The sequence below is a fragment of the Pseudorca crassidens genome, chromosome 2, assembly GCF_039906515.1.
Source record: "Pseudorca crassidens isolate mPseCra1 chromosome 2, mPseCra1.hap1, whole genome shotgun sequence".
Lineage (NCBI taxonomy): Eukaryota > Metazoa > Chordata > Mammalia > Artiodactyla > Delphinidae > Pseudorca > Pseudorca crassidens.
Genome location: NC_090297.1, coordinates 64,936,708 through 64,959,750, shown reverse-complemented (window position 1 = coordinate 64,959,750; position 23,043 = coordinate 64,936,708).

Sequence of the window (23,043 nt, the reverse complement as noted above, 5' to 3'; positions counted from 1 at the left end):
CTGCGCGCGCCTGGCAAGCCGACACCGACGCAGCCTCCCTTGCAGGCAGCGGGCGGCGGCGGCGGCGGCGCAGCCTCAGCACGCGACTAGGCGGCCACCGGAGCACCAAGGGCTCGCCCGGCGCGCTCCCGCGCTCTCGGGGCTCCGGGTCCCCGCGCTCACCGTAGCACGTCGGTTCCCCGCCCCCCTGCCGGGGGTAACAAGTTAATAACAATCATCCCGGCACAAAGCAGTTTCTTTCTAGACGTCAATCACAGCGGAGCAGGGATCACCCGGCTAAAGGGGGTGCATGGGGGTGGGGTGAAGTGGGAGAGAAGAAAAGAGGATTTGAGAAGGGGGTGGGGGTAGGAACTTGATTTCTTTAATAGCCTCAATTAAAAGAGCAAGACACATATATATTTTTAAAATGGGGCTTTTTGAATTGGATAGCCCGAAAGGTGAAGAGGTTTAATAGGATACTTGAAAGCTAATTACAGCGGGATTTAAGAAGCCTGGTGTTTGTTCCGATGACAATTTGAATGAAAATGCTTCAGATTAAACCGAGCCAGCAGCTCTTTCGTAAACTTACAGCAATTAGAGCTGCGAGTGATTTATACTCGTTTCTTTAAGGTGTAAATTGCCACTTATTGCTCGGTAAGTCAACATTTGAGCTACTAAAGGATTATTTTTAGCTAGCGCAAAAAGCGGGTCGAATAATGGAAAATATCCAGCTGAATTTAATTTGTGTCATTAAAAAAAAAAAAACTCACCCAACCTCGGTCAAAATGTTTTAAAGCAACAACGCGCATTACTCAAGTGTTTCCAAGCCTTTGTAGGAGTTTTGTTCTTAAACGAAAACGCAGCCGCTCTGGTCTTTTTCTGCCTTCGTTTACGGAAACTCTAGCTTGGGGGGCGGGGGGGGGGTCCCAGAACTCGAACGGCCCACACTTCTGCATTTCTGTCTCTTCGCCTCCCTCTTTCCCTCACTCTGGTAGCACCAGAAGAGATACTGTCAGAGCCCCCCGGTCCCTCGGGCTCTCCGCCGGGACCCTCGGGTGCGCTCCCTACTCGGGACCCAGCGCCGCAGACACAAAGAGTTTAGGCAGAAGAGCCCCGAGTTCGCCGAGTGTTCCCCGCCAGCGTCGGCGCGAAGACAAAGTCAGCAGTGCCCAGTGCGGGTCCGGCGGAGGCGCTCAAACAGGCTGCACATGATTTTCAAACCTAAAACGCGAGATACGCCGCGGCTCCTGCCTCCAGAGTGAGGTGAGAGTTTGTCAGTTTCCCCCCCATCTACTCGAAGAATGGTGTGACTCGAGAGCCCTGGGGTTGGCTTCTTTCGGTCTTTTAAAGTAAAATGGCCTTCGTAGCTCGCCCTAGGATCCAGAGGCCTTCCTGGAACCACGTCTGCTTCTATTTCGCTGTGGGGCCGCGGCAGCGCGGACCGCCCTACGGCCGGTGGAGCTCCTTAGGGCCCGCAAGCATCCGCCGGCGGCTGGGAGCGGGAAGCCGCGCCTCTGTTCCTTCCCACCCCACAGCCGCCTGGACCTCCCGACTCACTCTCCCCACCGCCCTTTCACCACTGCAAACACAACAAAAGCACGACTCACATGTACCCGAGAGCGCCTTAGGCTTGAGGCTTCGTCTCCCAAATTACGGTCTCCATGGCCTCAGGTTAAGTGAGCTTGTGGGGAGGGGAGGCAATGATTACTGACTAACGTTACTACGTAAGAAAAAAAAAAAAACTGCCAGGTTTGAAGATGAGGCCGTTACAGGTAATTTCTGAACCTCATTTAGGAGCGCAAACAGCTCGCAGGAAACTGCGATTCAGCTGGTCTGGCCAGGCGTCGGGTCGCTCACCTTCTCGGGAGGAACTGCCAGCTCCGGCACGTCCTTTTCTTCTAGTTTACACACAAACATCTGCTCGCTTTTCCAATACATGGCACTGCTAGGGCTGCTTATCACATACCAACTCCAGAGGGTCAGAGGCTGTCCGTGTCTGCCGATCTGGCCCGCCTCCCCAGCCCCAGCGCACTAATAAAAGCTGACACCGAGAAGAGAAAGAATGCTACAAGTCTTCGTCCAAAGAGGCCGCTGTGACCGTAAGCACTCTGATGGACTGCTCTTAAGATTGTTTCCCAACTTCATTGAGGTCTGTCCCTCTAGGAAAAGGAAAAAAAGAGTTTTGTTTTTCCAGAGGGTGGAACCTTACATGAAGGGAGGGAACAGGGTGTGGGGGGAAAAGTCTTTTCCTGGAGGAATAGCCTCACCTCATTAAGAAACACCCGCCTTCTCTACAAGTCAAGATCTTTATCAGGACAAGCCAACTTACTCCAGATTTAGTATTAAAGAAGAAGAAGAAAAAAAAACAAAAAACCAAAACATTGGGAATGGCCTGTTAACTTTTGACTTAAAAAAAAAAAAACTCCTCTCTGCATTTGCCGTGGCTTTTTGATTCTCACTCCCCAACCAAAACCTAAACAAAGATTCAGGTTACATCTCTTTCTGCAGCAAGCTGAAGGGGAAGCGGAGGTCTGGGTGACTTGAATGTTTCAGTCATTCTCCTGAAACGAGCAGCTCCCCTGTCTAGCTGAGGACAGAGACGGCTCCCTGGAAACCTGGGGGCTGACTTATCTAGAGGTTCCCACTCCCTTTGTGAAAAGTTTTCTTATTAAGATAAAGAAGGAACATCTGAGCAACACAAAAGCTTATGATTTGCGACTAGATTTGAAATCAAGGCTACAAGAAAGACAAAAAGTATGTTGCTAATAGTATTGCTCTTTCATCTCATCCTAGGCAAAATTTAAGCCATAGAAGCGGCCAGCTCCTGCCTCATATTTTGGTGGCGGGTTTGTTGGGGGGGAAGGGGGGGTGAGAGTGGGGTCTCAGAATACCGTAATTTTGATTAGGATTGGAGGGTGTGTTTAAATAACTTATTTATGGTATAGATTTTACTTCATTATGTAGTGTACAAAGAGGAATTTGGTAAGGCTAACAATTTTTATTTCCAATTTTCCCTTTGAGAAAACAAAGCAAGCTTCTGAAACAGTAATATAAGAATATTTAGGAGTCTCTGTTTCTTAATGGCCTTTAACAAAATCATATGATGTTGCTTCGATAAGATATATATGTTTATAATATTATCTCCTTGCCTTATTGTCTAGAAGAGGAAGATCGAAGTGCTCCCGCCCAGACGCGTCAGCAGCAGGCTAGAGGAAGGGCAGTGGGCAAACACAGGTAGACTTTACTGTGATGAAGTGAGCCCATGTAACAGCCTGGGACCAAGCAACGACTGCAAATTTAGTTTTTCTTCCATTACATTTTTCTCCCATAAACACGAGGGTCTCTAGAGCATTTTCCTAACGCCATTGTTTACGCACAGCTGCGCCCACTTTAATATTAGCTATCCCCCTGCAGGTCCTCTCTGGGAGCTCTCGCTTAAATTTACGCAGTCGGGGGGGGGGGGTAGGGGGACGCTATGATTAATCTGTGCCCTCTTACAGAATTGAAGGCTTGGAGTGGACCGACTTCTCGAAAAGCTAACCTGTGCTTGGAGAACAGAAAGACTTGTGTTTCTCATCAAGTGCAAAAATTAGTATTTTTTGAAAAATCCACATAATGCATTTTCCATGAAATAGCATCGGTCTCGAGATGGCTCTTCTGAATGGACAGAGTCGTGTAGAATGTTGACTACCAGGCCGTGTATAGAGCAGGAATGAAAGTGGAATTAAAAATAAAGACCCAATTCGGAGATTTAGTTACAGTTTCTATGCGTGAGGGTCTGCAAAATGAATCTGGGGTACTGTTTGGCTGCTATCCGGGAGAATAAGTCGCGCGGGTCATTTGGAGATCCGGGGAGAGCTGGAGTTGTTTTTGGAAGTAGGGCGGGGGCGCGGGCGTTTATGCGGTCTTTCCAGCCCCCCCACCCCCGCCTAATCAGGCGGCTCTCAGTCAGGTTTTCAAAATACTAATCTTGATCTAAGAGCTCCTATCGCTGCATAAGTGGAGGAAATGATTCATTTTTAGAGGCTTCTGGGCTTGGGGAAGAAGAATGGTAGGCAGACATAAGAAGACCTAAAAGACTGGTCTGGTGGCCGCTTTACTCCTGGCGCCCGGCACTACGCGGACTTTTCCCGCGGGGTAATTACGCGCACCCAGCCTTGCTCAGTAGGCCTGCAGGTGATGAGTTTCTGAGTCCCAGGCGGTGTAGGCCTTTGGCTGGAGGTCGTTTGTGGAGGCGGGAGGAGGAGGAGGATGCGCAGGTGTTTGCCATGAATGTCAGGGCTGAGCTTCCCTCTCGTCCTCGACCCAACCACCCTGTGACCCCTTGCCAAGGGCAAGCATACCGAGGGGTCATTCCTGCACAGTGGCCCCAACTCCTCGGAGCTCGCGTCACACCTCTTACCCAGGCTCCTCCTCGGCTCCGGAAAAGGAAGGGTTCGCCTGATGCTTTGCAGACTACCTCTTCCTACGTTAGGTGCTTGTGCTAAAAGTCAGGACTCTTTTTGTCTTTGTAATGACGGTTTTTAGCTCGAACTCCAACTGAGACCAATTTTGGTCGAACAAGGACAGACCAAAAAAAATCATCATGTGTGTCTGCAGGTGGGTGAGGATTCGCCGCGTTGGGGCGGTTCCTACCTACTAACTTGAAATTTCTGGAATGCCACCGCTCCTTAAATGAAAATCTGAGACCTCAAGCCCACCCAGGGGGCAACCAACACCTCTGGAGGGCAGGGCTCTTTGCAAGGGTGGGAGAAAGAAAGCCAGAGACTTGGGAGTGCATCCTGTCCCGGGCTTTGCGGTGCCCAGCTAGTTGGGAGGCGCAGGGTGTCTCCCTAAAGCCCGAGGGGGTCAGAGAAGGGGTCTGGGTAGAGTCAGGCCTTGATTGGAGGTCCAGGGCTGGAGAGCGGGAACACCAACCCGCTCTGACCCCCGCAGCTTCCACTCACCGCGAAGAGCTGCCTAATTGGGCTACGAGCAGCTGCGAAATTTGTAATCGCCTAATAAACCTTCCACCTCGGTAATTCTTATCCAGAGGCATAAAACTGATATTTTCACACTCGGCTTGCACCACAGGAACCGTTTATAAACATCCTTCATCAGTGGGATGAAATTAAGCCTGCATTGACAAGAGGTCTCTGGAACTCGATATTGAAAAGCAATAGATCCGAATTAGCAAATTATTACTTTAAGTAGGGAAAGTCCCCACAAACTTGACTGTTGAACCCATTGCCTCTGAGCTCCTCGCGGTGAGTAACCACATGTTTGACGGAACTTAACCTGGAGTTTCCGCGGTACTCAAGCAATCTTCGGGATCTCGCTTCCTGAATCCGCGCCCGCCCCGGCTCCCAGCCCTCCCACCAGCCTTTGAGGACGCGCTCGAGTCAGACCTGTGTAGACTTGGGAGAGACGCTACTGGGGCCCGGTCGAAAACGCTGTCAAACGAGACGTGTCCAGGACTCCTGGGCCTGCAGGCGCAAAGCCAGCGCCAGCTCTTGGGGCCCTGCACTTTCCCGAGCCGGCGGCTCTCGCTGACCGCACCACTACCACCAGGTACCCGCCGCCGGGGGTCGGCCAGAGGACTGTCGGAGCGTGGAGGTGGGGAAGACCTCTGCGCCGGTAAGAAGACACAGCTTGTGGGTGATTCTTGCAGTGACCTCTTTACCCGTAAGCGGGAAAGCTCTCAGCCAAGAGTCCTCTGAAACTGCGGAGGTCACACTTGGTTCAGGGTATCCTTTGATTTTTGCCCATCTCGTCTAACCATTATTAATATTGATCTGGTAAAGGGACGGAAAGAAGTAGCTTCCAGAGGTTTGCCCCCCCCGCCCCGACACACACACAAATTTGCCCAGCTCAGAAGCCCCCTTAGAGATCGCGGAGTGGGAAATACGCTCACCTTGGGACTTACCGGTCCCAGGCTCCTTTTCAGACCTCGTCACCCAGTTTCCGAGGAAAAGAGAAGGGCACGTTTATTCATGCCAGCGGAGGTCGCCCAAGGGTGGCGAGGGCCTCCGTCTGGGACCCACCAGTCTCTCCCCCACTGCGGGCCGAGGCTGGAGGGCTTCCCGGCGAGGCTAGCGTGCTCGGCGCGGGACAGCTGGAGTGCACGGCGCTCAGACCCAGCCTCCGCTCTCCGGCCCCGCCGGGAATCTGTTCCGCTATATGCTGTCGGATGCGCCCGCTGGGGCCAGTTGTCACCAGCAGTTCTAGAAACCCAATAACCGAAAACCGAGTCCTGCTTCCAAGAGGGTTGTACGTGTAGATTCGGTGTTCCTTGTCAGGCGGTGCGCTCGACCCCCTCCTCCCCCTTTCCCTCCTGAGCTCAAGTAAACTCGCCAGGTCCGCTGCGGCAGGAGAGAGCGGAAGTGTTTCTCGCCTGATAGGACGGATGGTAAGAGAGAGGGAATTAGAAGCCATATACAGCCCGAAATTAGGCAGGGCGCAGTCTGGGACGCTCCCGGGCTAAATGCTACTGCGCAAAGCGCAGAAGTCCACTACACTCTTTACTCGTTGTGACATTTCCAAGCCGACAATCTCGCCTTAAGCACGCTTGTGGTTTGGAGCTGCTGATTTTATATGCATTTTATCGTTCAGAATGAGCAACAGGGTAGGACCAGCGGAAACCCGATTCTAACCTATTTCTACAGACCTCTGCCCACGCAACTCTGTAAGTGCCAAACTACGAGTTGGAGAGAAACAACAACAACTCACTAATTCCCTTCTCCCCGGCGTTTTCCTACACGTCCTAGGCCACCAAGCTGTCTAGCTTGGAGCTCACTAATCTAGAAAGAGGACAGAAACCAATCCCCGCAGGCTTCCCGTCCTCCACTCCCCGCCCCCGCCTCGTTTCCCAGGGATCCCTGAGAGTTAACTAAAACCCAGCAAGGGAGGCAGGAGAGCCAAACTTGATCCGAGTGCAAAAACGTGGGCGCCTGACGGTGTTTTTTGGGTGGAGTGGGGAGGGGTAGTGGTGGCAGGGAGCTGTGTGAGGCTACCATTCGCAAGCGTCGATCCCGTTTTGATAAGAGAACTTGCAGCTCCGGTGGTTAGCCAGTGTGAGTGCACCCATAAAAGCCCACGCAGCTCTACCCGCAACCTCAGTGTCGAGGTTTCCCCCCGGCAACACTTCCATGTCCCATTGTTGCTTATCAGATGTATCTTGTAAAATGATAACTTTTAAAAAGCCTGAGGAATAATCTTGAGCCATAATTTTTCAACTTAAATAACTTTTTATATGGATTTCTGCCACGGGAGATTGGTTCTTGTAATTGTGGCAGTGTTTACTTCCTCTCCTCCCCTTCTCCCTTCCTCCTTCCCTGCCTGCCTGCTTGCCTGCCTTCATGGGAGATCAGGGTTTAAGAGCTAGGCAATGTGTTATACTAAGAGCACGGTTTTTGAAGTTAGTCAAACCTGTACTGGATTTTCGAGTAATTTATTTAACTGTACTGGATTTTCGAGTAATTTATTTAACAACTTAACAACTTGGTTTTCTCATCAGTAAAATGGGGATAACAGAACTAATGATGTTGAATGTGTACACCGACAGACACAGTAGATTCTCGATGAATGCAATCTTCTTTCTCTCCTCCGCGTCTTCCTTCGCCACCCTACAAACGTCCGGAAGCAGAGGCGTCACCAAAGGCTTCATTCCCCAGGTGAAGGGGACAGGCCATGCTCCTCAGCACCGACCTTGATTCCAGTTGACCATTTCGAGTAGTTCACCTGATCTGGTCGCCAATGCCGGAGGAGCCTCTCAGTGATGCAGGGCCTCTGGAGAAGAACGCACAGTTGCGAGCCACCTCTAACCGTGGCATCTCGGCCTGAGGACGCACCCGAACAACTTTTCCTCCCACTGCTTTATTTGGGGCTTAATCTGGCACATTTAAATGCTTGGCACCCTGCCTTCTGTCAGTTTGTGCAAACTTCTGAGTATTGTGAAAGTGGCAGTACTCATAGCTGTTGCTTTTTGTCAAACGCCCCACTGGCGCCGAGGAGCATAATCGTACTTCAGTAACTTGCCTAAGGCCATTTTACCAGGCTGAGCCAGAATTCGAACCCAGACGCCGGATGCTAAGGCCCGACTTTCCTTCTTTTTTGAAAGCCCGCGTCTTAACCATTCCGCTATGTTGTCCTCTTTGGGGTGAGTTCGGAAAAGGACAATTTCATTCAATGGATTCATTTACCCCAACTGCACATGGTTTTTTACGTAGTCCAGTTGACCTGGGTTGCGGCTCCAGTGCAGGTGGTCCACCTGCCAGCCCCTTGCCCCTGCCCGCTTCCGGCTGAGTTGCAGTTAGCGGGCAACTGCCTGGAGTCGGGTATCCGGCGGGAAAGAGCTCCCTCTCCCCCACCTTTACTCTGCAGTACCGAGGTTTAAAAGCATAGAATGGTTTGGAGTGTCTAATAAGCCAACTACAAAGGGGAAAAAAGAGTCGAGATTTTAAATCGGTGGTAAAATCTTTCTCCTTTTCTTTGCAAACTACAGAATCCGATGACTAATCATCAGCGGGTGGATCAAAACCCGGATTGAACAAGTGACCACAGCTCTCCGTACCTCCTGCGGTGCAAAGGCCGGTGCCCACTTCCGGAACTTTCCTTTGGACTTCCACTAAAGAGGAGTCTGCAGAAGCCTCGGTGCCCAGCTCCGGCTGTGCAAAGGTCATCTCGCCGCACCCTCTATCACTACTCCGGAGAAGTCCTTAGAAATAGTTTTCCCCGAAACAAACAGGTGAATAAAGTCGACCCCAACAGATCTTTCACAGCTCCAGACTTCAGGCACTCCAGAGGCAGGAACCATGTGCTGTTCTAACTCTCTGGAACCTAGTTCAGTGTCTGGCACCAGGCAATAAAGGATGGCTTTTTGAATGGGAAAAAAAGTATGTGCTGGCAGGTACAGAGGGTTTCACGCCTTTCTCTGTATTGGTAGTTCTAGCTTCCTATTTCTTTACATTGGCACCTTCTTGCCCAGGACCCAAAGTCTTTTAATCCCTTAAATCGAAGCGAGGAAGGGCACAGATATTCTGAACATTTAAATTGAGGGAATTGCCGGGCTCCACTTTTCTTCTAGGGAGAGGGTCTTATAATGGTTCATTTTGCACCTTAACTGTCCTTCAGACCTCAGTGTTTGCAATTGGAAGCCTACTCTGAGTGCCTCAGAGACCATCCAGGTCTGAACCTCAGTTATAGAGGAGGATGCTAACGGGATTAGGAATTGGAACATATTGGACCCCAGAAGCCCGGGTAAGCCTCCATGGACTCACTCTGACTGCACACATGGAAATGCTGTGTGTGTTGGCCTGACATAAGTTGACATAAGTTTTGGCTTGCCCCAGGGCAAAAAGGGAGCCTGCGGTGGACAGTCAGGATGGGAGCTGAGGTCACTGAGAGCCAGATGCGGATGCTGTCAGGCTTCCCTGGCTTGGAAAGGAGATGCACCCCTGTTTGCAGTCTGCAAAATTACAGAAGAAGGTGGAGGGGATGTGCGGGTGATGGATAGTCTTAAACTAGGTAGATCCCCCTCTCTGCGCCACCCAACCCGTCTCAAACAAGGACCGCTCCAGAGCAGGAACAGTAGCCATGGGACTCTGCAACTAGGGTCCCGAAGTCCTGGAAAAGGGCTGGAAGAGTTCTCTTGGCCTGGGATGACTGCACCAGCCCCGTGGTGTTGAATTTACTGCGACACGAAGAGGAAAGCACTAGGGCTTTATCTTGAAGACTGGGGTCTCTTGGTAGATGCACCAAGAAGGTTTGCAAACTCAGCCACAGCCGCTGCAGGCAAAGAAACATGGGGGGGGGGAATCCCTTTAAAAGAGTGTAATCCCTTCTCATTTCTTTCAAATAGCCGCCCCTTCCCCTGGAGGGACTCAGAGCAGCGTTTTTTAAAAGGGCACCTACACGTTGCACTACCTTTCAGGAATAACGCCTTGACCTGCTCAGCACTTAGTTTGCCTTTACTATTGCTTTTGAGTTTCAAAGTCACCCAAACAATAAGCAGCCGTTTCTGGTGAAGGTTTAAATAAATACAATGCCTTTTCAAGGTTTCTTCTTCCTCCTCCTTTCAAAATACTTCTGCCCTAATAATTAATTTTAGGGATATTATGGGAGAAACCTCTCACATTATAAAATATACGTGGACTGATCTGGAAGTCTGTCTTTTAAAGGTCAGGGTGCAAAAAAATTAGGCAGTTAATAAACTAAGCCACAATTCCTGATTCTTTACACGGTCCCCCATCCCCAGCCAGGCCGAGATATCTTTTTTTCCTAAAAAGGCTTTGTATTTTTAGAGACGAATATGTGCATGTGTGTAGATACTCTTCTATAATAAGAAATACCATTTACTGTTTAGCTTCACCTAGATTTCACATGTTGTCACGTATATTCCTCACAATCATCAAGGAGGTAGATGATATTATGCCCAGTTCACAGGCGGCGAGCCTAAAGCTCAGAGAGGAGACTCAAGTTCTCAAGGCAAATTAGCAAGAGTCGGGATGCGAACCGATTCCAAGGTCTTAACCATTGTACTATATATAAAGGATATTTGGTGAGCCTGGCAGAGTATGAAGCCAAGTGCCCCTTCTGGCTGGTTGGAAGTGTGGCTCCTCCCTTGCTTCTGGAGTCCCAGAAGCCTGAATTCTCTTAGGAGCTGGCAGGGGGAGAGGGGGACTGCAAGGCTTGAGGAGCCCGACTGCCGCCGCTGTCAGTTACTTAGTGCTCAGAAGCGTGCGTGGAGCCCGAGGGGGGAGGAGAGGAAGGGCTAGAGGGGCGGGAAGCTGCCGGGGGAGGGGAAGGAGGTAGATCTCATGCTGGGCGAACACTTTCTCATCGCCAGGTCGTAAATATTGTTGCATTTCCTTGGTAACCCCCAAGCCCAAGGCGCAGGCCTGCAGGCAGCCTCCTGAGGGGGCTGAGGCCCTGCCCTGCCGGCACCGGCCTGGGCCTGCTCGGCCGGCGCCTGCCTTCGGAGGCGACCTCCCCAGAACGGCCCTGGAGCCCTGCAGGTCCTCGCGGCGTTCGGGCCGTGGTCCCCAGCCTGTTGGCCTTGGTCAGAGGCCGGCGGCGGCCCCGGGGCAGGCCGGGAACGTTCCGGTCGCGCGGTGCACCCCGGGAGGCTCCGAGGCGGCGCGAGCAGGGAGGGCGACGAGGGCGAGCACCCCAGCGACGTCCTCCGGTTCCAAAGCAGGCGGGGACCCTGCGTGAACCCCCACATCACTAATACAAGCTCCGGGAGAAGGCGGGAGGAGCGTGGCCCCCGCTCCGAGCGCCCAAATGCCCACCCCAGGCCAGGCTCTGAAGTCAGGCTGGTCGCCCTGGTGGGTTTGACCACCAACCTCCTCGCGCCCTTTTCCGTGGGCGACCATAGGGCGGAAGCTTTGGTTTCAAATGCGAAACATTCGTCTCCTGGAATCATATCTGGATTCCAGAGGATGTTAAGACTTTTCTTTCCTGAAAAAGTCAGCGCCTGGAGGAGACCCAAGGCCCAAGGCCTTCTGCCCCTCAGCTGGTATCTGCCCGGAAATAGGTAGGTAGTTCTTATTCAACCCTTCCAGCCCCCAGAGGGCACACCTTAGCATCCCACAGAAAGCTGTTACAGAGGAGGAGAAACCTAAAATCCAAGCCTGCAACAAACCAGGCCTTGGAGCGAGGCCCGACTAGGTCAGAACAACGTGTGCCTTTACTGATCAGTAAAGTGGACAGGCTCGAAATACCCCGGTCGGGAATGCAGGCTGGCTCGGGACAGACGACCAGAGAGTCGCGTCGTGGACTGGTTTTCCTCCAGGCATGGCGTCTACGCAGGCAGGCCAAGGCCCTGGTGATCTAGGCCCTAGGACTTTGAACCTGACCTGCGTTTGGGAGGGGCAGGTTCTGGCCTCAGGGAGGGCGTTTCTAGGAATTCGAGTTTCTTCTACTTTGTCTTAGTTTCTGTGCCAGCCATAGACACTTGGCCCTTGGTACTTTTAATACTGCTGTGCCATGCTTGGGCAAATACTTGTAATGAGCAGGCACTTGTGTATAGCTCTGATAAAAGGTGTTTGTGTGTGTGTGTGTGTGCGTGTGTGTGAGACAGAGAAGAGTGGGAGGGAGGGAGGGAGGGGGAGAGAGAGGGAGGGGGAGAGGGAGAGGGAGGTGGGGGGGAGAGAGATTTTTCTGGGCTGATGAGAATATTTGCAGTTCCAAATGATGGATAGGGACTCTTAGATCCTCTAAATTTCCTAGGTTAATGCAAAAACCTATTTCCTTTTTATATGATCACTTTTTAAAAACATGCATGAGAGATTATATTCTTAATTTCGGCCACCCTGTTAGAGGTTTAATACCAACCATAAGAGGAAGCCAAAGGGAAAATATTTGTATGCCTACCTTGGTCTGGAAAAATATCAGTAGCATTTCTTATTTGACAAGGAAATGCGTTTGCTCACTCTTTTTCTTTCCCTTTCTTTTTCAGTTGGCACAGGGATCGTTTTTATTATATATCCCATGTTTATTGTTTCTGTTTGGTACTTTGGTCATTTGCAGCACATCTGTTTCTGATATTGGTCTTGTGTTAAGCACACACTATTGTGTTAGTAAGATTTTACACCATCTGTTTAAGAAAATTCTTGCCAGTGGTATTTGATGCCCAGTTGAACTTTAGCCAAACGTCTTCATTTTATAATGTTCTCTCAGTCCTGAGCATATATATAATAAACTTTAATGAAATTATGCTTTTATAGTTGCTGACAGACATCAGAAACACATATGCCCAGGTCAACAGCAGTTTAGCTAATGTTAGATAGGAGGAACAATATTAAGGTAGTAAAGATGTTGAAAAAGAAAAATATTTAGAAATAAAACTATTAAATTTAGATCAAATGATCATCCAAATAAACAACTGCTACACACACGCACACACACACATACACACACACATACACACACACAAGAATCTTGATGTGGCTATTGGGAGTTAATGTGTATTTCTGATGATTTATGTATTTCTTCATTATATATATTAAACTTGGCAATTTGTAGTTTTGACGTTATTCCCAAGGGTGTAACAACTGGTTTAAAATGTAATAAAGTAGAATAACATTATAATGTGACCATATAAAATATATACTAAATTATATTAAGTACATACAGATAAACAATAATTGAGCCTAACTAAAATTATATATCTATATATACATATAGATACTTTATCATGAGGTCACTCATAAAGGTTTTTCACTGTATTATCAAAAGGTAACAGGCAATGTTGCCCACATCTGACCTCTTTAAAAGTAGAGCTGCTATTTAGGGAATCCCCTGGTTGTCCAGTGGTTAGGACTCCGCACTCTCACTGCCAAGGGCCCTGGTGTGACCAAAAAAGTAGAGCTATTTATGACAATTCAAAAAAAATTAAAGTATCTATATTTGATGGCTAAGCATATATATCTAATAGTGGCATAAGACTGGAATTGGCTTGAAAAAGTGAATACTGGCTGTATGTTTTCAAATATCTTTTCTAGAACGCAACACTCCTATTGATACATTGACCTATTTTGTTTACACCCAATGTGTATACCCCAGTGTAAAGCCTTAAAAATGGTAATTCCACATGATACTTTAGTTAAAAGCACAGAAATATAAAGCTTGACACTTGGGTTAATAAACTTCTGACATTCATTCCTGAAAATCAGCATTCTTCAATTGACAAAGACATTTCCTTTGATTGAGTTATGCCAAAAACAGATTGTCACAGTCTTTCAGTTGTTACCTGGACAGACTGCTTTTATGGTAGATGCTATGATGAAAGATGTGGCCATTAGATAACTGCTTAGGGGGCTATAGTCTCTTTCTATTTGTTTCTTTAGGAAAACAAATCTTTGTTTTGGTATATTTAATTTCTAAATAAAATGTATCCATAATAATGTGGGTAACTGACATTATTTAATCAAGAGAGTTGGAATTCAGTACTGTGTTTCTGTGAGATAAATCTGGTTATAGAACTGGAACCAGTCTCATAACATTTCTGTCTATATATACTTCTAAAAATTTTTTTATCAAGATCTACATTTTCCTTAAACTGTTAATTTAGATGTGTCAAATTTAACCTATAAATTTCTTTTTAATAACTGATATTACAAAAAGTTAAACCTTATGAATCTTCACATGTCTGGCTCCAATTAATCTGCTTAGACTATTTAATGGAAAAAATAACAAACCTAATTTTGTCAATCTGCAGTTCTGCACAAATATTCTGTGTGCCTCTTTAAGGTCAAATGCCTTTTCCTATACATATTTAATGCATAATTATCCTCATGTAAAACCTCGGATTAGAAGAATAATTAGATGCATTTTCTTAAAAGATTATTTTTCGGTTACATCAGTATAAAAGTGGGATGTATAAAAGTGGGATGGTCTCAAAATGATGTCAGTGATTATTGAAAGAAAACTATATACATCTTTGGGGTTCAAATCATTAAGCATCTACAAAGTACCAGGTGCTGTGGATACAAAGAAGAGTAAGACATGGGTCGCCCTTGCTCTCAGAAAATTCCCAATCCATTAAAAAGACTGACAAAAATAGAACTAGCTCATCCCTGCAGTTCTATAATGATTTCTGTCTATTCCTTGGGCTTTGAATTGGTAAAGTGTCAGATGATCTTATCATAGTACTTTCTACAGGTTTTTAAAATTTTTAAAAAATTTATAGAATTTATATGGAATGAAAGTGAATAAAAGCAGACTACCCCCAGAATGCTATATGGTTCTGAGAGAACCAAGACTTTTGGTACTTTTTCAGGTGTGGGAAGGGGACAGCATTTACTTGCTGTTCCTGAAACATCTGCTTAATTATTTTGAGTCTTGCATCATAGTTATTCTTCAGTCTGTTGTAGAATCTGTTGAAAAAGTAGTAGTGGGACGCCGTACTGGAGCTAGAAAAAATTTTAGGTTTGTTTAATTCCAAAATCTGGAACAGCTCTTTTCCTCTTGCCTTCTCCCTCTCCCCTACAAAATACTTTTATATTTTTATCACTGAAAAATTTTTTAGGTGATTGGGAGGGGAGAGAAGGATTCTACAAAGACTATCATTTAAGGCAATGGATGATCGAGGTCAATATTGGCTATTTTTTCCCAACATATATTTGCTAACTTTGGGAATTAATTATCCCAAAACTACAAGACTGAGCTTATTTTTCATACAAACAATTTGGGATTAAGTGTTTAGCAGATTTTTTTAAAAAGTTGAATGTTTTTGTTTACAGAAAGTTTTGTTGGGAATTTAGAGTAAAAAAATGTAGATGTAAAATTTCTTTAGCATTTCAAAGAATTACAGCCAAGTTAATTTTAATTACTCTAATACTTTTAGAGATTAAAGTATAATTTTCTTCTTTTATTATACATTGATGAAAAATATCAGGAGAGAAAGGAGCAATCATTTGATTGAATTAATTGAATGCCTTTTACCCTTGAGGAAACATTGCATTTTAATTGTCTTCTGTCTAATCATGGTTTTTGGAGTAAGTCTACATTATGTTTTCCTTTTAGAGGATATTGCATCTCATTTGCCTCATCATAATCACAGATTTATTTATGTGATCAGTTGATTCCTACTGGCTGTTGTACATTTCATTTCTGATTCTCTGCATTTTCCTCAACTCCTTGCTTCTTAGGAAGGCAAAATGATGATGTGAAAACTTTTACAGTTGGAATCTGCTGACCTGTATGTCAGTTTTAGCCCCTTCTCTTTTTAGTTAGCTGTGTGATGACCTTGGGGAAATCACTTAACTTTCTAAGCCCCAGTTTCTGCATTTTTTGGGGGGAGATAGGGGGTCATCAGAATAAGTCATCATTGAAAATCTTTCTAGCTTTTAATGGTAAATCACTGTTCACAGAGTTTTAAGAACTTTTCTTAAACCAGCTTTGAAATCTTAGTTATGACAGTCCTCCAGAAGGAAATTTTTCTTCAGTTTATATTCCTGTTTAAGAGTATCATCACGTCATAGTTTATTTACTGAAATCAAGTTGAAGCTGAACTCTGGTCTCTAACCAGCATCGGTTCCTTCCACAAAGCTAGATTAAATTATCTTAAGAGAAGTTAACTCTGACTCCAGCCCAGAGTATGGATCCAAGTTTAGCAGAATGAGAAATCCCCAAACAGGCTTCCTCATTATTCTGCTTCTTTTCCCTCAACCTTTAAAACCTACCTTAAATGCTGCTTTCTCCTTGAGCATTTCCATTCAAGTTGGAGGTGATTTCTCTTTTCGTTGAGCAGCCACATTCATCGAGTTGGGCAGTTGCTTGGCTATATAGTGTCCATTGTAGGCACAGCTGAATGTGATTCTCCTAATGCTATAGCTCTGGCATCCTATTTTTGTTGATTCATCCTTAGGTTTGGTGTTAAATAAACCCCAGTAATGATGAAGATGAGGCAGAGCTAGAAACTGGTAATGTGATCTGATAGGTCATTTGTTAATGAGCTCAACATATTTAACTGGTGTCTTTTAATTCTAACAGACCTCTCACCCATCATGAGTGTGACATGTATTTTTTGGTTTGTTTTCTGGTAGTCATAATGACTTTGGACTGAAATGGACATCTTAAATTCAGGTCTCCTCAGTGGATATTTGCAGGGTAGTGGACTAAAGTCAAGGATGAAGATTGTGGCCATGGAAGAGACTAAAGGGAACTAGGACACTGTATGCTTGGTTTGGAGAGTGATGGTATTTTACTTTCCAAAATATAAATTTTATTAAAAAGTTATCCAATGTATTTCCTGACATTAATTACATTGATAAAAAACATTGGCATGGCTAACATTTTTTTTAGGTGGTGGACAACTCAAGAGCAGCTGGGTAGAACTGAAGTCCCATCATCCTGTCTGGCTGAGATCCATAGCCCATTTCACAACTGCAGGGGATTACTTCCATTCTCCCCAAGGTATAGCTTATTTCCATGTAGAATAATTCCATATATATATATATTTTTTCAACTCATAAAGAATTGTGTATGAATTGATCTAATTGATTATCAGTATCCATTGCCAAATATTAACAGGTGAGAGGAATAAACATTGCAGTTGCCTTACTGACATCTATTTTATTCCATCGTGCAGTAGCTGTGTAGTTTGATTAGGATTGGCTCTAACCCTAGGTCCAGGAGTGGCAAACTAATGGAGGTAAACCAGTTGTCACTGTGATTTTTAAAAATTGAATTATAATTAATCTAAAATGTTATATTAGTTTCAGGTGTGCAACCTTACTGTGATTAATTCAGGGATGGTTACAGAAACTTAAGCTCCATGAAGATATGTAATCTGTTTTGTTCATGGCTGTATTCCCAGTGCCAAGAATAGTACCTGACATACAGTAGATGATCAATGAATATATGTTGAAAGAATAAAGGAAGCAAATTCTCTGATCAAAATGACCCTTGGGAGTTTTGTTTGATCCTCAGAATGTTGGAGAGTTGCTATTTTCCATAGATATAAACTAGGAAGCCTGTAGCAAATGTATCCATCTTGTGGCCATGAAAGAAATGCCCAAAGATGAAACTGACATATGGAGGAGAGAGGAGGGCAAAGCTGAGAAAATGAGTGAGAAAAAGAGCCTCTGTGTTAACCTGTACTTCTACTTTACCTCTATGGTTTAAACTACCTTGAATTAGATATTTTTGATTTGACCAAGAGCATCCTAAATGATATATGGAGAACAGTTGAAGGTATATAACAAAGACCAGTTAGCACATTCATTAGCTCTTTTCCTGTACACACTGATTCTTGAGGCTAAGAGTTTAAAGACTTGAATACAAAACTACCATCAGACAATGTGACTGAATTAGAGTTTTTGGTAAAAACTCCAAGATATGTGAAATCTAAACAGTTTTCATGTTGTGGTTGAGCCAGACCACCTTTAACAAATCAACAAATAATTTTAAAAATATAATTCAGTTTTTCTAGATCCAGAGGCTTAGTGAGTATTAGGTAATACATAGAAAACTGGATCTGTGCCTTTTAGGTAAATTTTGTTATGTGCTTTTTACCTTCCCTAAATTTGATATAATAAAAGCACATGTATTAAGAACACAGTGGTATACATAATGCTAAATAAAACACTTGTGAAGTGGTTTTAATCTAACTATAATATAGAATATAGCTTATATATCAGAAATAAGGCATCTCTCATCTACCTCTTTGTTATATATTAAAGATCTATTTTTAAAATTCTTAAATCTATAGTAGAATTGTAGCCTTAGGCTTGCCTCCAAAACATAATTACTAATTTTTAACACAAATCTATAGTGATTTGAGCTTAACCTGAAGCTGTCTATAGTTTTCATTCCATATGAGAGAATATTAATAAGAACTAAAAATTTAAACTTTGAAAGCTGTGCTCTGGAATGCTATCTGAAAACTAAGGAGGGTATTGGGAGAGAGGTGTTGGGGCTTATAATAGCCATACAATGATTACCTTTCATGATCTGTTCTGCACATTCTGATTTAAATACCTTACCTTTGTGCTTGGCTGGTATTTTGTACATTTCTCTATCTGCTACCTTGTATCCAGATGGCCTTATCTGATTCTCTTACTAGCTTGAAAACTTTTTGAGGGCAGTGACCATGTCTTATGGAACTTGATAATCCTGGTGTCTAAATAGTGGCTATACTGTGTTTGTTGAACAAATGAATAGATCAGTGAATAAATGAATGGCTGTTCTTTTTGATGGGATCTCAATGCAAATAAATTTAGTGACCCAGTAGTAATATGAATGTATGAAGAGGCTCAATAAAATACAATAGGGAGTGGTAGGCCTGTGACATACCTTGCTTATGCACATTCAGATTAATTTTGGTTTTAAAAAAGTTGAGTGTCAAGACACAAAGATTGCTAGTTTGGGATTCCTGCATTAGGTCTTTAAAAAAAAAAATCTGAAGTTAGAGTGAAAAGAATCAGCCATGCTACTTAGTAGCCTTGTGACCTTTCCATGTCTCTTTTTTATTTAGAAAATGAAGGTAGTAATGACTTTGACTAACTTAAAGGGTCATTGTGATCATCAAATGAGATAGTGTATCAGAGATGTCTACAACTTTAGGTAACCTCTTGAATTTCTAGAGCATAAATTGTGGAGCATGTTCTAAATGCAAACAAACAAAAAAAGCCACATTAGGCTAAGGGCTCATTAGCACTTAGGGATTATATGAGAAAATCTGATAATGGTTTCTGTTGCAATTCATATCTAAACTGAAGTGACTTGATTTTGGTAGATAGTGTGCAACCTAGGGATTTAGAACTGCTTGGGGCTTTCTAAAGAGTTTATAAGGTGCGGTCCAAAAAGACTTGCTGCTAAGAGAAGACACACTGGGAAGTCTTGGTGGAATGGCAGATGAAACAGACACTGCTTGAACTAAAGTTATGAACCTACAGACTACATTGCTCCTCTCAAATTTGTACTGATTGTTGGTCTTCCCTTCTAGTCGTCAGGAAAGCAAAGTCTAAAGCCCTAAATGTGGGGAAGGAAAAAGCTGTGGCACTAAGGTTCTTCTTCCCTCAAGAGGAAGAATAAGTAGATGGAACTCGTTTTTAAAAACATACAGAGTATATAGATAATCTAAGTGATAAGCAGAGCAGTAGTAGACCTTTTCTTCTGTCAGCAAGAGAATGGAAAATATGGCTTGTGGATATTCACTCAAGTATTTATTGAGCACCTGTTATGTGCCAAGCACTGTGACAGGCACTGGGGCACACTGATGAACAGAACAGACACAGTCTTTCCTGATCCCTTGATGCTTCCAGGCAGTTGGCTGACATAGACATTTAACAACTTATTCTACAAATAATTTTTCCCACAGATGGGAGTAGATGATACTGCAAAATATTTATGAACCAGTTTTCTAATGTAGAATAATATAATTCTTTCATTTTTCCTCCTCAAACTAATTTTCATACATTCTCCAAAATAAATCTTAAAGTGCTTCTTTGTTTATCTTCCTCAAGGTTACCACTAAGTCTGATTATTTAAGGATGTAGAATTTAATTCAACACTGAAAGTAGACATGGGCAAATTCTCCAAAACCTCAAACTAAATAAAACAAATAATTGAAAAGCAAAAGAATTAAGAACAAAACCAAGTTGTGATAGTTTTTTTTTTTTAAATTTTATTTATTTTATTTTTTGCTGTGCTGGGTCTTTGTTGCTGCACACAGGCTTTTCTCTGGTTGCAGCGAGCGGGGACTACTCGTTGCGGTGCACGGGCTTGTCATTGCAGTGGCTTCTCTTGTTGCGGAGCACAGGCTCTAGGCGCGCGGGCTTCAGTAGTTGTGGCACGTGGGCTCTAGAGCACAGGCTCAGTAGTTGTGGTGCATGGGCTTAGTCGCTCCGTGGCATGTGGGATCTTCCTGGACCAGGGCTCGAACCCTTGTCCCCTGCATTAGCAGGTGGATTCTTAACCACTGAGCCACCAGGAGAGCCCATGATAGTTTAACTGTAAACATTTTTGAAAACTTTTTAATTTAAATGAATCTTACTGGGTGTTTTAAAGGAAGTTTATTAAAACATATTTCTCCTTATTACTTATCCTTATTTATCTCATTAGTAGTAAGTAATCAATAAATATTTGTTGCATAAATGAGTAAATTCATGGTCAGACTCTGAAGGATGTAGAAATACAGTGAGAAAAAAATGATATTTTACTTCCCTCCTACAGGCTATGACCTTATGAAGCTGATGACTGTAGTTTTAATTAAAAAAAAAAAACAACCAACAAACAACAATATAAAACAACCTGGTAGTCTATGTGGCAGGAAGAATTAAAATAAAATAAAATAAAATAAAAAAACCAAAACAACTCCAAGGCAAATAAACACTATTAGAAGTTGCTGGCTTCAGAGTTAGTTGTAAATCCCAGAATGCCTGATCTTAAGTATTTACTACCTATCTCACTTTCTGCACAAACGTGCTATTTACAAAACTGTATTGCAAAGAGGTTTTCCACATCTGTCAATTATTTCTAGCTACTAGCTAATCTTGTAGTTTAGATCAGAGAAAATTAAATAATCAAACTGGCTTGCTTATCATGATGCAGCTGAAGCTTCCATTTTTAGGAAAGTCTTTTGTACTTCTGAGTAACCATCAAATCACCAATTCCACTATTTTTTACTTTACAAAATATTTTTAAGCTGTTGGGTATGTAACTCAGTCATTAATTCAGTGTTTTAATTTTAATCCTGATAAAGGATTTATATATATTTTTTTGCTACAGTTTCTCCTAAATGCTTTTGAGAATTTGCTTTGAGGTATTGCCTTTTTTCTCTATATTGAGTTACTGTTCACTTGGCTGCTTTTTTTGCTTTCCAACTTGTAGATTTACATGGGGCCAGATATTCCTGATAGATTACTTTTTTCTGGTTCCTAAGAAATAAAGAATATATTAAAATAAATTTTGATGTTATTAAATTTTGATGTAAAGGGAGAAAAATTATGGATATTTGTATTTTAAAGTAAAGCATAGTAGTCTCTTATTTTTGTGAATGTCTCTTAAAATGCACATCTGCCCTAAACAGAACCAAGAGGAAATTAAAAACTACAACTTTAAAGCTTTTGAAAATGATGAAATTCAGGGGGTACATATTTGTTAACCAGAAATTCAGAATGAGTCAGACTTAAGCCTTGCGAGTTGAAATTTTCTACTTTATGTTCCATTCATCTAGACCTTTTTCACTGTTTTAATTGTGTGGGTGTGGGTGTTTTAAAAACTTTACAATAAATGTCTCTGTCTTCAGGTATTTGCCCTTCTTTCGCTTAGACTCTGGTTGTGAGTCTTTAATGGTGAGATTAAGTGGGAAGGTATGTAGTTCTCCTCTAGCATGGGGACTGAGTTCTAGAGCACACATTTAGGGTGGAGGACTCTCCTGGACTTACGCGGCACTTTCTGCTTTTGTTTTTGTTTTGGTTCAGGTTTTTTTTTACAATTTGCTTATGTAAGGCTTACCAGTTGGCAAACTCTTAGGCTCTTGGATGGTCAGCAGTTGTGATGGCAATAGGTAATTGACCAAAGGCATATGTATTAGTATTTCTAAAGACTTCCCAGAATATTGGTGGATTTTAAAGTAAGCTATTAATATACAGTACATGAAGTTTTAAACATGTTCACTGCTGACCCTTTTAAGTTAGGATTCTAGTATCTTTTCTTTTTCCTCTTAGTAAAACTGTAAGTATAGGAAAGTCCTTTGTTACAAATTGAGCATTTTACAAGTAAATACTATATTTGACACACTTAAAATGTTCACAGGTAACTAATTATTTCATATCTTTTAAGTTCAATGAAAATGTGATGGGTAAAGTACCATTATTTGTCTTCCAGCCAGTGCTACTGTTAGGTCTACCTAGGATATTATAGTTTAATCAGCATTTTGTCTTTAGAAAGAATTGCTAGGCATCTGGGGGGAAGGGAAAATAAAGTAAAAACACTTTCATACTCAAGTTTAACCTATTTTGGCTGCCTGGCTATTGTATCTGTTGCTAAATGTGACTGGTTTGTTTTTTGTTTTTGTTTTTTAAGAGAACGCCAAGCCAAAAGTCTCAGCAAGATTTAAATTACAAGTAAAACACCTCAAATTTTAGAGCATTTCTTTCTTACTCTTCTCTTTGGAGAACAAAAAAATATTTAAAATAATACTGTTGATAAAACATCTTAAATTATCAAAGAGAAATGCTAAATAGATATTTATGAGTGACTAAAATAATTTCAGGAATAACCAAAATTTCATTTAAATTACACAAATGACGAATTGATTTTTTCTTCCATTTGGAAAAAATATTTCAAAACAATCGCATTGTAGAAAATGTTATAGTATTTTTAGAAGATTGGTCAGTAATATCTTGAATATATTATCTATGAATGTATAAAAGTAATTCATCAGAATTAGAGTGTAAATAAGGTGGATTTTAATAGACTCTTAGTTCCAAGTACATCATTTTTATCCTTTATTTTTGATAAAGAATTTGGAAGTGAACCTTTATTCAACGTTAAATAGCAAGGAGTTTCAGTATTTTTGTTTGTTTGTTTTACTAACACCTTGATTCTCCATGTTAAACTGCTCTTATGGTG